Source organism: Mustela putorius, unplaced genomic scaffold (assembly GCF_011764305.1).
Source record: "Mustela putorius furo isolate JIRA1106 unplaced genomic scaffold, ASM1176430v1.1 tig00000992_pilon_pilon_pilon, whole genome shotgun sequence".
Classification (NCBI taxonomy): domain Eukaryota; kingdom Metazoa; phylum Chordata; class Mammalia; order Carnivora; family Mustelidae; genus Mustela; species Mustela putorius.
Genome location: NW_025421526.1, coordinates 488,959 through 505,601, shown reverse-complemented (window position 1 = coordinate 505,601; position 16,643 = coordinate 488,959).

Genomic DNA, 16,643 nt, shown 5'->3' with positions numbered 1-16,643 from the left:
TGTTAGCCCATCCACACCTTGTTTCCACTAATATCACACTCACAGTAGAAATTTCAAATTCCAAGTGTAACGCTATTTTCTGAAAATCAAGATTTTTGGAAAGATTCAAAATATGACCACAAAAGTTAAATCTAGGGGTGCCTGGGTGGCTCAGTTGGTTAAGCTCCCAACTCTTGGTTCCAGCTCAGGTCGTGATCTCAAGGTTGTGAGAGCCCAGCATCGGGCCCCACGCGCAGTGAGAGTGTGCTCGACATTCACTGCTTGTCCCCCATTACCCCTCCCAGCACGCTCTCCTTCTCTAAAATAATCTTTAAAACATTTTAAAAAGAGTAAATATAAAGTTAACTCTGGAAAGTGATGGTCACTTAAAGAATAGCCTTTAAACTACAGAGTAGGCTGTATAAGTCAAGCAGAGAGAGTGTATTATCATACGGTTTCACTTATTTTTGGAGCGTAACAAATAGCATGGAGGACATGGGGAGATGGAGAGGAGAAGGGAGTTGGGGGAAACTGGAAGGGGAGGTGAACCATGAGAGACTATGGACTCTGAAAAACAATCTGAGGGGTTTGAAGGGGTGGGGGGTGGGAGGTCGGGGTGCCAGGTGGTGGGTATTAGAGAGGGAACGGATTGCATGGAGCACTGGGTGTGGTGCAAAAACAATGAATATTGTTATGCTGAAAATAAATAAAAAAAAAAAAGAAAGAGAACTTTGCATATGTTTTCACAGATCTTTGTAAAAAAAAAAAGAGAGAGAGAGAGACAGAGACTATCACACGAATGGTTTTAAAAACTTTACGTGCTGGCTTTCCTTTAGCTGCATAATTTCTCTGGATCTATTCTAAAGGTCTCTCTTTTTCATAGCATTTTTAAAATTTGTATTTAAATTCTATCTTCAGTTGTTTGACTCCTTATTGAAGGATGAATAATGGCCACCCAAAGATGTCAGGTCTTAATCCCTGGAATTTTTAAATGTTACCTTATTTGGAAAAAGAATCTTTACAGACTGATTAGCATTTTGACATGGGAGATGATCTCGATGACCCAAACAGGCCCTAACGCGATCACGTGTGTGGACACAAACCTAGACATGTTGGCAGCCACCAGAAACTAGAAGAGACCTGAAATGGATTCTCCCCTGGGACCTCTAGAGCGAGCACGGCCCTGCAGTAAGCTTGATTTTGGACTTCTGGCCTCTGGAACTGTGAGAAAGTAACTCTCTGGTGTTTTAAGTCATCAAGTTTCTGGTAATTTATGACACCAGTCACAGGGAACTAAGGTACTCCCACGTGAGGGAAAGAACCTGATCATTTTCCTCTTGTAATCTCATCACCTAGAACATTGTTGGTTTGAAACACGGATTCTAAACCTCGCTGCAATTCAGAATAATGCACAAAACTGTTCAAAACTACTAACCCCCAGACCAAATCCCCCATTACAGAAATTCTGATTGAATTGTCTAAGGTGAGGTCTAGGCACAAGTTATTCTAGTTTTTGCTTTGCTTTATTCCGCAGATTATTCAGTGTGTAACCAAAGCAGAAAAGCACGGGAATCCAGAAGGGCTGATGGACGGAGTGCTGAGGAGGCTGAGAGCGGGGCTCTGGACGGACTGCAAGGGGCCAGCCCAGCTCCCGTATGCTAAATGGGAACGAGAACACACCGCCGACTCCTCAGTTTCTTCATTGTTAAAAAAAAAAAAAGAGAGAGAGAGATACAATAAAATTACCTTCATCATGGTATTATTGTGTCTGAGGTAATGTAGATTTTAATATAGTGCCTAATCCATTGTAAATTCTAAATAAATGTTAGATCTCAATGTTAGGAAAAAAATCTTTACAAGTCTTTAGCCAATCATTATTTTGAACTGGGTGAATTAGACAAAGGATTGTATTCAAAATAAATACTTAATATTACATAAAACAAATCTTACAGAAATTTTGGTTTGATTGTTCAAATTTACTGAGCTTCTGAGGTTCTTAAATATAAATTCATTGCCAATAACCCAGAGATCTGTCAAGCAACTTCTAAAAATCGTATAATTAAATCCCTTCTCTCAATTGATGCAATATGTTCTCCTTTAATGTAATTACATCAGAATGCCACTTGCTTGAGTTAGAATCTGTATTGCCTCGGGTGGTAAGGAATGGAGCAGCACTTTGTGTGCATGAGGAGATCCATGCCAATCTTCCCAAAAAAAGTCCCTGCTTTTTGTGTTTTCCACATCCCCATCTGTTTTGCTGACGCGCCGATATCCAGGGTCTGTTTTTCATAATGTCATTTTGTTTGTGAGGATGTCTGTTCCCGCGAGTTCACAAGCTGGCTGACAATGAAAAAGTGACCACAACGAGGCCAGGAAATATCCTGAAAAATAAAGCAAAAGCCAAGAAAGCCACTGCGCCCTGTTGGCCGGCTGCGTGGAGGCTTAGGAAAGCAGGGTCAACCGTTTCAGACGTTACTCTGGGGGATCTCCCTGGTGGTTAAAGAAACTTCCAGAAAGGGTCCACCGAATATCAGAGTCACACACAGCTGCTTAAGTTCTCTCCAGAATAGTTCCAACAAAACAATTCTGTGTGGAACAACAGTTTTATTTTACAAATTAAAAAGCAAACAAGAAATGACTTTTTTTTTGTTGTTAAATCCTCTCTCTGAAACATCAAGAAAATGATGTGAGGACTTTAAAGAACTTAAATACTCATAATGAGCGTCCGTAGTTTCGTTTCCATATTTAACTAAGACTAAGAAACGCCTGGAAGATAATGATGCTCATGGTTCCCTCGCTAATATTTTTGCTTAACTGATAATTCTAATTTACAGCAAACAGATAAATATGTCAAAAGAAGTTTTTTTCTCTCTTTTCAAAACAGAAGCATGAAAGTTCTAGGCAATTTATACCGCCAGAATTTTAACATACAATGTCCAGTGTGACATGTGGGTCAGTTTTGTTTATTTATCAGACTCTGTTATGCCATGACATAGCCATACAACCTTTAAAGTTCTACTTATGTGTGAAAATTGCTAATGAAAAAAATTTTATGTTAACAAGACTAAATCCCCACTTGCTGTGATAATAAAAAGAGTCTTTAATTTTATGTTATTTTCCATTTTTATGTTGGGTTGAAGAAAGGCATAGATATTATACACTTACACTGGCACTGGATCAAATGTCACTCTTGATTTAAAGACTATTTTCACACTGATGGAGAATAAGAGAAGTCTTTTTCTTTTGGGTAAGATGACTGTGATTTCCATGTAGGATATGATGGATAGAAGTTTGCAAAGAAGCCTGTGCAATTTCCTATGGTAAAAGATTACCAGGAAGAATTTGTGGGCTACTGTTCACTATTTTTTAACCCTCATTTTATCAAAAATTCCGTAGAAACAACAGATTTGACAGAGAGCTTGAGAAATGTACAGAAAGTCTCTGGAGCAGTCCGACGACACAGTCAGCCACTGGCTGGACGGCCACTACGCAAGGCTTTTACTTGGCAGTAGGAAACCAAGAGGAAACATAGGAATGGGATTCGTCTCCAGTTCTCTTTAATCATTTTCAAGTATTGTAGCTTAGAATGTCACAATGTGTAAAAAAAGAAGTGGGGGCGGAGAGAATATTTCAAGTAAAGTATAAACCCAACTCTGGAAAGACGACCTTTCTTTCCTGCTTGGTTCTGTCTGCGTAAATTGAGGCACCCATACAGGAATTCGCTGTAAGTTTCTAGAACTTTTTTGTAAAATTCCATTTTCAGTGGAGCTGTCCTAATGCGCTAAAGCCCCTTCCCTTCCCTCTGGCTCTAATTCAGGTGATCGGCAGGAAAAGCAGAGTTCCAGGACCCGCCTGTTCCCAGCGAAGCACAGCTTTTTCAGCTTGAGGTCCAACAATGGCAGGAAATGGTGGATGATGGAAACATTTTCCTAGAAGGGGAGTTCGAAGCCTAGGAGAGCCCCTCCTATCCGAGCCATGACCACTGACGGAGGCATGAATCGGAGGAAGCTGGCCACACGGAGAAGGCCCGTGCAGACCACTCTGACGGAGGACCAGATTGTCGCATCCTGAAAGGGAGGGAGGGACACACTCCCAGGACGCACCTTCCTCTGACATTTCCTGAGCACGGCCTCATCATTCACCCACTCCCAGAGCTCCCTGACAGGGAGTTCAGAGGACAGTTTTTAAAGAATCCATATCAAAGGCAGCCACTAATAATAATACACTGAAGCCACAAACCAAGTATGTATACCTCCTTCCCGTGTCAGCTGTTCTCACAGGCGGCCAAGAAACAGCTTAAAGACAGCCGCATGCACTCTAAAATGGTAAAAGAGGATTTAGCTGAAGAGCCAGGAGGGGGGCAGCGAAAGCAACAAACAAACAAACAAACAAACTCTGCTTGTAGTTTGAAAACAAAGCACTCCCGGTTCCTCCTCCATGGGTTTTCAGTCAGTGTTCAAATGAGCAAATCATTCAGGAGTTGTCTTGATTTTCATTTCCCCCAAAAGTAAAAGTAAACTGTCTCGGTTGGGCCCTTTCTGTAGTCTTACAGTTATAAATACGATTTCTACAGGAAGTGATTTGGATTCAAGATGACTTGGAAATTAATAGTGTCATTCTGCTAGGCAAGGATGGCGGCAGAGATTTTAAGTTGTATTTTGCTTTAAATATCATTGGGACAAACTAATATTATCATATATTACAATTAAGGAATAAATTAATATCTACATTTTATAAAGTATTTTAAGATTTTTTTTTTTCTCCAGGAACACATTTGGAAGTGGGAGGAGTATACGGATATTAAATCACAGAGAAAGGTTATTTATTACTCAGGCCTCAACAGTAATGATTAACAAAAGCTGAGGGAGGTGGTGAATTCAAGTAAGGAACTTTCAACTCAACAATGATGATGAGGATACAAGGCATTTCCCGAGAATTTATCTTTGATTAGGAGAAGTTGTTGAAAGCTTTTGGCCTTTAATTCTAGGCAGTCCTTAATCCCCAGGAAATATCCTCAAATTTTCTGCTATTTTCTTTTTTAACTTTTCTGTTATTTAAGCGCACTAAAATTCTTCAGAGAGAAAATGGCAGATAACTTGTTTTTTGTTTTTTCTTTTAAACATACTACAGCTCACGGACATTCAGATTTCTTTAACCATTTCTCAACATCCCTTTACACACCTGTGTAGCCTCACCACATGCAGTCTAAGATTCACAGTATAATGGTTAAAAGCTTTCTTCAAAACAAACAAAGAGAAAAAGAGATAACACACCAAAAAAGACTCTTAAATATTGCAAATGAACCGGAAGTTACCAGAAGGGACGTGGGGGGGTGAAAGAGGTGAGGGGGTTGGGCACACGGTGAGCACTGAGTGACGTGCGGGGCAGTGGAATCACTGGGTTGTGCACCGGAGAGCAAAGTAACACTGTATGGTAACTAACTGCAATGTATTTTAATATAGGTTTTCTTAGCCATATAAAATACCTCTGAATCTTGGTTCTAAAAGTATGACTCTATGACTTTGAACAGATTACTTAGTATATTCCAGTAACCATCTCATAATATAGGGATAATACCTTCCTAATTAACAGTGACTAAATGAAATAATAAAATAACGTGCGGAGCGGTTAGTACAGTGCCTGGTGCTTAATTCAGTTCCCTCCATTTGGTACTGTTAAATTTCCCAGAAATTTAAAAATTACAAAAGAAGGTAGATTAATGTTTCCATTATTTAATAATTGCTTATTTTGCATCTTTTTTCTCAAAAATTTTATGAAACAAGGACTTATCTATTTCCATATTAAGAACTCTCCCCTATATTAAAACCTTCTCAAATTTCACATGTTAAGAACTCATATTACTTCGCTAGTACAATTATGTCCAGATAATCACAGAATGCACTTGAACACAGTATGTGGTTGTCTCTGGATTTTGCTGTGCTCACCTTACAGTAAAACCTCTCCATTTAAGGTCCCAAACCTATAGAATCTCTGTGCCTTACAGCTTCAACTTGAACTAAGAATAAAAACAAATTTTGGTGTTCAGATCTTGAGTAGAGTATGCAATTTGCCAAAGCAAAATAAAGAGCCTGGCAAAATAATATATTTTCTCTTTTATCAAAAAAGAAAATTTACATATTATTTACATATTAATAATTCCTTATGACTATCAGTTCTGACAAATAAGATAGTGGATATTGAGAAATTCATAGTCATTTCTAAATTTGGAAGGCCCAAGTCGTGTGCAAGTCCTAATTCCATTCTCCACTAACAAAGGACCAGATTGAAATTAAAGAAAGAGGTAAGATGAACAACAGAAGCCGCCTCTGCAGAGACGATAAGACAGAAGGGATACATCATTCTCCCTTCCCTTGTTTTTATTTTTCCCTGAAAACATGCGGTGAGTTTCTGCTACAGGAACAAGGAGGCAGGTTGAGGGGAAGATAATTTAGAGACTTAGATAAGTGAGACCTCTGTCCTTGACTAATTCAGGTTCCAGAAAGGAGGCAGGTCCTCAAAGAAATAAGCACAATGTCAGAGAAAAAACATTATAATCAAAGAAAGCTAGAAAGTGGGCAACTATGCAGAGGAACTAGAAACACTCTATAGGGAACCAGAAAATCTTTATAGAAAGGGCTGTATTCAACCTGAGTCTAGAGGAATAAAGGAACATATTCTTGAAGGCAGTAGATTGGGACAGGTCTTCCGCGAAGTGGAAAGTCCTGCAGCTTCTCCACGCGAACTTGAAGGAGCACAGTGTGTGGAGAATTACAACGTGCCGAAGGCATGGAAAGTGGAATGTCAAGACTGAGATGCAGAATGATCCCAAAGATGAACCCAAGACAGAATATGAAGGCCTTGTATGTCTTGCCAAGGCTGGACTTTCCCTGTAACCAGTGAGAAGACACCAGAAAGTGTTCAACTAGAGAAAGAAGCATCCAGACTAGAGAGAAGAAGTCTTATGAGGTAATGGCTGCGTTTGTCCAAACAGACCTTCCACGATGTTGTTGGGATAGGGCAAGGGTGTGAACGGAGGCCCCGTCTGTGTCTCTCTTCTGTTCCCTCCTCCTATTCCTGCTCACCACAAGGACCCCAGACCAAAACCATCCCCTGCCACTACTACCTACCTCCATGATACGAAAACAAAACAAAACAGGGGACACCTGGGTGGCTCAGTGGGTTAAGCCTCTGCCTTTGGCTCAGGTCATGATCTCAGGGTCCTGGGATCGAGCCCCACATCGGGCTCTCTGCTCAGTGGGGAGTCTGCTTCCTCTTCTCTCTCTGCCTGCCTCTCTGCCTGCTTGTGATCGCTGTCTGTCAAATAAGTAAATAAAATCTTAAAAACACAAACAAACAACAACAAAAAAACAAAAAACAAAAACAAAGAATGGTTGGCCAAAAGTCAATTCTGTGAGTCCCTCCCACAACCTTGGGAAGACAGAACCAGCAAAAAGTTTCTTTAAAAGTCCTGGGATCCTGGAGTATAGTTTAGAAGAATGTTAGGGTTAGGAAAGTGCATTCCCTTTGGCTCTATAAATGACTCACCCCTGGGGCATTGGCTGGGGGTGGACCAGAAGGTGTCTCCTAAAGAGTACAGTCCATGGGGTCTGAGTGATACAGTCAGTTAAGGAACTGCCTTTGGTTTCAGCTCAGGTTCTGATCTCAGAGTCATGAAACTGAGCCCTGTGTCTTTCTCCAAGCTCAACGTGGAGTCTGCTTGAGATTCTTTCTCCCTTTCCCTCCGTCCCTACTGCTCATGTGCTCTCTCTCTTCTTCAAAGAAATAAATAAATCTTTATAAAAAAAAAAAAAAACTAGAGTCCAGAACATGGGTCCTCTTCCTTGAGTGATATAGGCCAAACCAACTCAGTGAGAATGGAACAAAGAAGAAAGGCCGGTCTCCGATCAATGAGATTTAATTAGAGCATATGATGACGGACAACACAAGGCAAAAGTATATGAAGTGGCTATGAACTAAGAGGAAAGAGTAAAGGTCACTGAAATTTCTGGGTCAGTAGATATAGTAAATAGTGTCATTAACAACTATTGTGGTAACTACTACTATGACCATTGTCTTAGCATATAGTTACCCCGTACCAGGCACAGCTCTAAATGCTTTAGTCACCCAAGAATATAAAACGAGGAGAAAGGGGTCGGGGGGATGGAGAAACACTGTGGAGGGTAAGACGTATGGCTTTCACTTTGAGTTTGTGTCATTTACAAACATGTGCCACCAACTCGGTTCAAAGGCTTAAAAAGGTCAGTAGCTCAAGCGCTCCTATGAAGTGCATCTAAATTAGTAACGTTACGAAAACTAATTTCCATTTTAAGCATGTAAGTACACAGACTACAAACTAGACTGTATTTACTCAGCCATTCATGAGTCATTCTGCCTTCAAAAGAATATGATGTAACTTAGAATTACATATAATCTAAAACCAAAGTATGTATAACTTAATGGTGAAATTATCTTATTTTCCAGTAACATTTACTAGCAATGTTCCTTCAAACCCCCTTTTCTGCTGAATAGAAGACTTCTTTAGAGGCCTGACAGCTCAATTTTATAACTATTGTTTTTAAAAGATGCTTATTCTAGTTGTTTGGACTTTGTCCTCTTCATCCAAAAACTTTAATCAGTCAATTTGCAAGAAAAAAAGTATCTTACAGGTTTTCTATCTGTTCATCATCGCTACTGATCTACTGCCTGTCTGCAGAGCCAGGGCAGACAGCAGCCGACCTCCAAGTACCAATCAATATCTCATACTGTCTTTCTTCACATACAGCAACTAGGTTTTTGTTGAATACCCTTATTACTCAACTAGATTCATAATAATTTTTCAAATATTAGAGGGAAATTTATGGGATCATTTCAATTTAATTCATCAAACCAATTTGATTAAATGATTCAACCTGATTTCTCATCATGTATAGATATGTGCATGATATTACTGTCCGTATACATGCATTCATATACATAAGCATGTACATGAATTGAGCACGACACAAAGCACAAAATGGTCCTCTCCACACAGTCCGCGTATCCATCTTTTTGCTAGCTAAATTAAGTCACATCGGAGAATCAATCTTATTTAAACTTTCAGATGACTTTCCATAGCACTTGAAACAAAATCCAAACTCCTCACCAAACTCTAATAACCCAAACTGCTTCATACACCTTTTTATGGCCACCTCCCTTTAGATTGCCGTGTTCAAGCAATACTGGATGTACCCTTGTTCCTCCGTACAAGTTCGTTTGTATGACTTCCCTCTGCGGGGAAGGTGTTTACATGATTGGATCCTTTGCAATTCTAGTCAAATAGATCCTTGTTCCAGTGATTTGTTATTTCCTTCCGTGGTTGCTATTACACTTATTGCTATTGAAAATCACAGACTTATTTAATTATTTGTTCATTGTCAACCCCAGCAGAGTGTAAACTCCATTGCTGGGTGAATCTAATCTGCTTTATGACAATATTCATACTACCCAGGGGTGTGCCTCACATAGAAGGCACTAGGCCCACAAGAAACATTCAATAAATCTGTTGATTGAAAAATTTTCAAGAAACAATTGGACACTATATTATATAATCCATCTACTTTATTTTACAGCATTAAAGCTGAGACTGAAATTAAACTTTACTTCTAAAGGTTTAATATCAAGTTTGTGCCAAAATCCGCATATAAACCCAAGTTCTCTGATTTCCTCACTAAAGTTGTTTTCATTGTCAATAATTTATGTTTTCAACTGAAAGGAATATAGGATGAAAAGAGTCAATATGATCTTATAAACTGTGAAAAGTGCCACTTAATACTACAGAACTTTGGGAGACTCTCCAGACCAGTAAATATGTGTTCTGACACCCTAGCAGCCCATTTTAATGAAAACGTACTTTGACTCTGAGACAAGAAGAGTCAAGGAATTATTTCTTGGGTATTGTCCACCAGGGCTAATAGTCAAGAATTTCTATCACTTGCTTTTTATTCCTTAACAAATGGTTCATGTGTCTGTAATTATTTATAAAATCTTCTCTCTGCCACATTACTTATAAAGATCCTATAAGATCAGTTTACTTGACTGGTATTTTGTATTTTCTTATGACCACCAAAATAAATCTGAAGAACTAACAGGAATGTTGTAATGGTCTAGGAGCCCATCTATTAAGCTTTTAAGTATTCCTCATTCTAATGAAAGTTAGTGATCATGATACTGACATATTTCCAAAATCTCTAGGGTGTTTTTATTCATTATTACTATTAATAAAAACTCAAAATAATGTAGTTTTCCAGCCAATTTTTACGTTAAATTCCAGGGCAAACATTGACGATGTAATTGGCAATATTAGTTCAAACACTTTGGCACTTCTTCCTGGGTGGCTTTTTAAACTGTACGTCTCTTTGTAATCTCCTGCGAATCACTGATTTTAATGAAAATAATTCTTAAATGCTTGCCTTCAATACAAAAGTTCCCATAACTTAATGTCATTAAAATAGCATTTACTATTAGATATGCTTTCTTGGGGCGCCTGGGTGGCTCAGTGGGTTAAAGCCTCTGCCTTCGGCTCGGGTCATGATCCCGGGGTCCTGGGATCGAGCCCCATATCGGGCTCTCTGCTCAGCGGGGAGCCTGCTTCCTCCTCTCTCTCTGCTGCCTCTCTGCCTACTTGTGACCTCTGTCTGTCAGATAAATAAATAAAAACTAAGAAAAAAAAATAGATATGCTTTCTTACTCTTGTGTCTCTAGAATATTTTGATCAAAATCACATCTAAATTTCATGTGAAGACAGTGCATGTTTATGGAAGGAAGGTACTTTACCGCCTAACCTCATCTTAGCAATTTTGAGTACGAATATCATGTCACAAAGTATTTAACAGTTGTACTAAAATGATAAAGTCAGAAAGACATCATTTTACCACTGATATGAGGAGTTATTTTCTGGATGCCAAGAACAAATATGTGTGTTTTATTTTCGTCAGGGTACACCTCATATGTAAATGTGCTGTTCGATGTTCAGACTTAAAATATGTGTGTATCTAAACCTGAAACTATAAAGCATTTGCAAAATTTTATGTTTGTAATCAGCATATCAAATACCATACTCATAACATACCTACAGGATAAATAATTTTCCTCTAAAATAAAAGAAAGAGATTTAGGGAGTTGTTTCTAATTGATACATTGCCAACGTCTGAATACATTTTAAACACCTACATTCACAGAGGGAATTTTCAAGAAGAAACATAGAGCTCCTACAGGCTTCGTGCTATTTTCAGAACATAAAGCTTCAGCTATTACATTTGTTAAATACTAAAACAGCCAGAGGGAATCCCCAAAGACACAGCCTGCTTTTTCAGGCAGCAACTTTTCCTTTCAGCCGAAGGTTTATAATCAGAGGAGTTTTCACCCGGTCCAGGTGTGGCCTTGAATTCCCAAGCACAGCTGCGAAGAAGCTGATCTGATTTTTTTTTTTTCTCTTTCCTTTTACTCCCTAAGCAATGCAGCAAGTATTGGCTTTTCCTCTCTTGAGGGGAATTCATGGATTTATGTTTTGAAATATTTTCCTCTTTCTGTTGCTTAGCAAACATGCTGTTGTGGGTCAAATGAAAAAGGTATGCGAGTGAAAGCTAGGAGAACAGAGAATATTTAATATGTTTAAGATATGGACAATTCTCGGGATAAAATAAAGATAATTCATTATATACAGTAGGGATTTTTATGACATCATTTTACCATGTTTTTTAAAGGAAGATTTCATGACAATTTAATGTAAAATTATGTATTAGATATAGGAAAAAAGATGTTTACTATTTTTTTAAAAATGTGCTACAAGCTACGTGGTTTGAAAAACTCATGAATTCTTCATAAGCTAATGGTGAGCTCATTTAATGGAATAATGTCTTCGTTGTGTTCTTTTTGAATATCCCCAAATGCTGGCTTTATAAATAAAAAAGGAAGTACAAATCCCATGTGTGTCTTTATCAACAAACACTGATTCCGTAAACATGGATTGACTAGCTACCAGGTTCCAGGTTCTGGGTTGTATGTTTGCACTTCTGAGACAAATACTCCTAATGAGGACATAACCTGCTGGGGAAGACAGGCATGTGAATAAACCCAGTAATGAGATATAAGCACTGTTCTTTAAAAACCTAAAGACAGTAGCCAATTTGCATGTGAAGAAACTTCTGTGGTGCTTATTAAAACGATCAGTCTCAGCCCGGACTTCAAACCTGAACTATAATCTTGAGGGTGCACACAGGACTCTGTAGGGAATTTTCCAAGCATCGCAACATGTTTTATAGTGTACAGACAACCAAGGTCCTCAGAAGAGAAATCCCTAGTTTCTGAAGATGCTGAAGTCTTCTTCAAGTCGCTATTATAGGGACTGAAAGGGGAATAGCAAAATACCACTTTTCTTTTTCAGAGTTCTGCTAGCTGACAGAGAACAAATCTTACTTTTATTATTCATTCAATATCTATGTAACAATCATTTATTGACCACCTAATCTATGCCAGGTGCCTCATAGATGTAGTAACAATGGGCTTAGTAATACTGAGCCTCCTAACTAGAGAGCTGAAATTAGTAGGCCCTTTTACCACATGGCAGAAAGAAGAAAAAACATGCCCTGGCTACGGGCCAGTTCCCAAAAAGAGGGGATGGGGGACTGGAGCCATGCATGCCCAGTTTTTCCTCCCAAACTCACCAACACGAGAGTCTTTCCACTTCTAAGAAGAAAAAGAAAGAAAGCACAAAAGTCATGCTTGTAGAGATCCTTCCAAATGAAAGAGCTCAAGTGTGTAGAAGTATTTCCCTTCCTCCTCAATGGTGACATGTGAACTGGATCTTGAAGGAAGGGTAAGGGTTTGCCAAGTCATGGGGTGTTGTAGTGGCAGATAAGAGAAACAAAACATGAAATGATAACCATGTTCAAATCTAGGCCTGTGTTGTGGATCACCAGATGATACAAGGAAGACTCTTCGGAGGACATGAAGTCCGTGCATAGATAGAGCAGCTCTGTCTATTTAAGAAAATGGTTCTGGGGTCAGTGCATATTTGGGGTTAAAAAGGATTTATATGAGGAAGACTAGTTGTGAGGCTGTAGCAACAATTCAAGAAAGAATCTGTAAAAGCCTAGACGAATGCCATAGCAAGAGAAAGAGAAGAGAAAGGGACATATTTTGCAAATGGTTCTGTAAGACGATGGATAGGAATTAGTGGCTAACTGTGTACATAAGGAAGGGGAGACAAAGCAAGAGTGAAGTTGAGTGTGAGATTTCTAATTTGATAGATTCGATATGATACCATCTGACATCAAAACCGAAGACTGGTCTAGGGCTAAAGGATGAGTTCCATTTTCCATCTTATCGTGTCACTATACAGCTAACATCTAACACCCAAGGCCTCATCTTAGGTTCAGGCTGAAACTGCCTAGCTTCCTTCTTTTCAGCATCACTGAGGACTTGGATACTCTTGTTTTTCTCCTGGACAGTACCACAATCCTTCCTATTTTTTCTGGTTCCAATCCATACACTACCCACTGCAAAAGCAGAACATATTCTTGTTAACATCCTCTTTCCTCAGTAGTTTAAAGCAAATAACAGAAATAACAGGACACCCAACTCCTATTCTTTCTAATTTTAGAGGCATTAAAACCTGTAAGTTATGAGCAAACTCCTTTGAGGTCAGCGGTATTAAGCTAAGGAGGGATTTCAGTCATTTCTCTAATTAAATGGCATCTTTTAATGAGAACAGCCCTCACAGTGTTACGTAAAATAACAATCAGTCTCATAATCCTAGACACACATGGGTCTCTATCCCTTTAACCTGCTTTATTATTTTTATTTATTTTAGAGAGAGGGAGAAAAGAGAGCGTGTATGAGACGGAGCGGTGGAGGGAGACGGAGAGAGAGCCTCCAGCAAACTCCCCGCTGAGCACAGAGCCCTATGCAGGAACCAGTCTGAAGACCTTAATATCATACCTAACACCTGAGCTGAAATTAAGAGTCAGGTGCTTAGCCAGCTGCGCCACCCAGGTGCCTCTAACCTGCTTGGCTGTTTTTCACAGTGTTTACCGCCTTCTTCGTGGCACTTACTATCTTTCTTTGTAGCATTGTCTCTCTCCGCAAAGATTCCAGCTCTCGAGGAGCTGGCGATTCGTTTTAATTTTTGATCAGTACTATAACGTCAGAGGCTAGAACAGTGTTTGGCACATGGGCATAAAATCACATATATATTATTTGAATGAATGACCAGAATTAGAAATTCTCTTCTGCCAGTGGTGCTGAGCTGACAGTCTTACAGATTAAAGGTATCTCCTCTGCTTCAGAGTTTATAGTCTTTGCGACTTTACTCTTAATACTGTTATGGTCTCTTCTGAATGTGATCGCATCCCATGACGCGTGACTCCAATATCTACATCTGACGGACCCGAAGGACGTCTGATGTAAACACTGGAGCAGATTCACAGCATGGCCTGATGCCAGAAAAGGAACGGGGCCAGTGAAGTCTCTTTTTGGAATTTAACACGGAAAAGAGAGCAAAGCAGTGTGCAGCAGGAGCTAAAGCCAAGAAAAGATTTGAAGAGGAGGTAAAGCCATAAAAATCGAGGGAGAGTTAGAAGCCATGAAGAATTATGAAAAGCAAAACAACAACAACAACAAAAACAAAAACAAAAGTAATGTCATTAAACAGAAGTAGTCATGAATAGCCAGAAGCAATGAGGAAAAGAAAAACTAGGTTGATCAGAAGGAAAAAAATTCAAGGACCAGCCCTGTCCGAAGTAATGGGAAATTGGAGCAGAAAGACTGTACAAAAACAACAGTGCAGACGAACAGGAAAAAGGAGAGATTTAGGATTACCCAGAGAGGGAGACAGAGTTGCTTATCCTATCCTAGACCTGACACATCTTCTAATGACTTTTCAGCCCCAACTGTAGCCTGTATCTACCTTATGGTAAAACTATTTAATAGAATTTGAACCTATAAAAAATATAGCTGCAGTAATATATATGATGTTCATAATTGATTTGTACTCACTTTACATGTCAATATCCAATGCCAATGTGCCTTGTAAAGTACCATGAAATATTTAATTTCTTATAAAACAGAACTTTGATATCACTATTTTGATGCTATTAACTGAACCTACAAAGAGTATTTATAGGAACCTACAATGTAGGATGGAAAGGAAAATAAATAAAAAGAAACAAGCTAAGAGATATTCTTCCTATGAGGCTACACTCTTGGTAAATACTTTTCCTCTTTGATGTCCTTCTTCCTGTCTGGACTTATCAATTATTTCCTCCCTTTGGCTCCGCCTCCGTCCATCCAAGCTGCTGCAACAAAATACCCCAGACTCGGTGGCTTGAGACAACAGAAACGTATTCCTCACAGTTCTAGACTGGGTGTGTGAGATCAGGCCCTCCTGGCTCACCGTTCTAGACTGGGTGTGTGGGATCAGGCCCTCCTGGCTCACCGTTCTAGACTGGGTGTGTGAGATCAGGCCCTCCTGGCTCACCGTTCTAGACTGGGTGTGTGAGATCAGGCCCTCCTGGCTCACCGTTCTAGACTGGGTGTGTGAGATCAGGCCCTCGTGGCTCACAGTTGTAGACTGGGTGTGTGAGATCAGGCCCTCCTGGCTGGAGGACGGCTGTCACCCAGACTTCTCATGACTCCGTCCCGGCAGACGGGGCTCAGGACTCCCCCTGGACTCCCTCACAAGAGCACTGACCCATTCTTGAGGGCTCCACCTGCAGAGCCTCATCGTTTCCCAAGTCCTTGCCTTCTGAGGCCATCACACTGGGCAGAAGGATTCCAACATCTGAATTTGCGCGGACACACACTCAGGTCGTGGTCCCCCCTCATGAAAAGCGACAGCAAGGAAGGTGCTGCTCCTGTTTTAGCATATGCAAGAGGGGGAGGACGGGAAACTAGAGAATCTCAGCCAGTCTCGTCTTGTCCCAGATTTATATTAGAATCGCTCCTTTCTGGAAATTATGACCTGAGCTTTAGACATTAGCGCCTTCCTCCCCTGACTGTACTTTACGAGTGGAACCTGCTAAAGTCAAAATTCTGGAATCAGAATTTAATTCTACAAAGAGGCTTTTAAAATGGGCTCATTCACATGCGTATCTGTGGAATTTGGTGTTTACGATTCAACTAACCTCAAACTTGATTTTTTTTAAAAAAAGCATCCACACTTGTTAAAAAAAAAAAAAAGAAGCAGATTTCTCTCAGAACTAAAAAATAATAAATTGCTTCTTATGCGTCTTCGCCATGACTTTTAACTTGAGTTTCTTCACCGACGCGTGCAGTCACCGCTCAGAAACTGCTCCGTGAAACTCGCCCGGTGCGGGAAACAGCATCAGAGCAAAGACGTCTGGGGCCTCGAGTCAAGCTCCCCGGGTCGAAGCAAGAAGGGGAACTCCGGCTCCCTACTGAATAGGACACCCCTGCGGGGAACTCGGCTCCCTACTGAATAGGACACCCCTGCGGGGAACTCCGGCTCCCTACTGAATAGGACACCCCTGCGGGGAACTCCGGCTCCCTACTGAATAGGACACCCCTGCGGGGAACTCCGGCTCCCTACTGAATAGGACACCCCTGCGGGGAACTCCGGCTCCCTACTGAATAGGACACCCCTGCGGGGAACTCCGGCTCCCTACTGA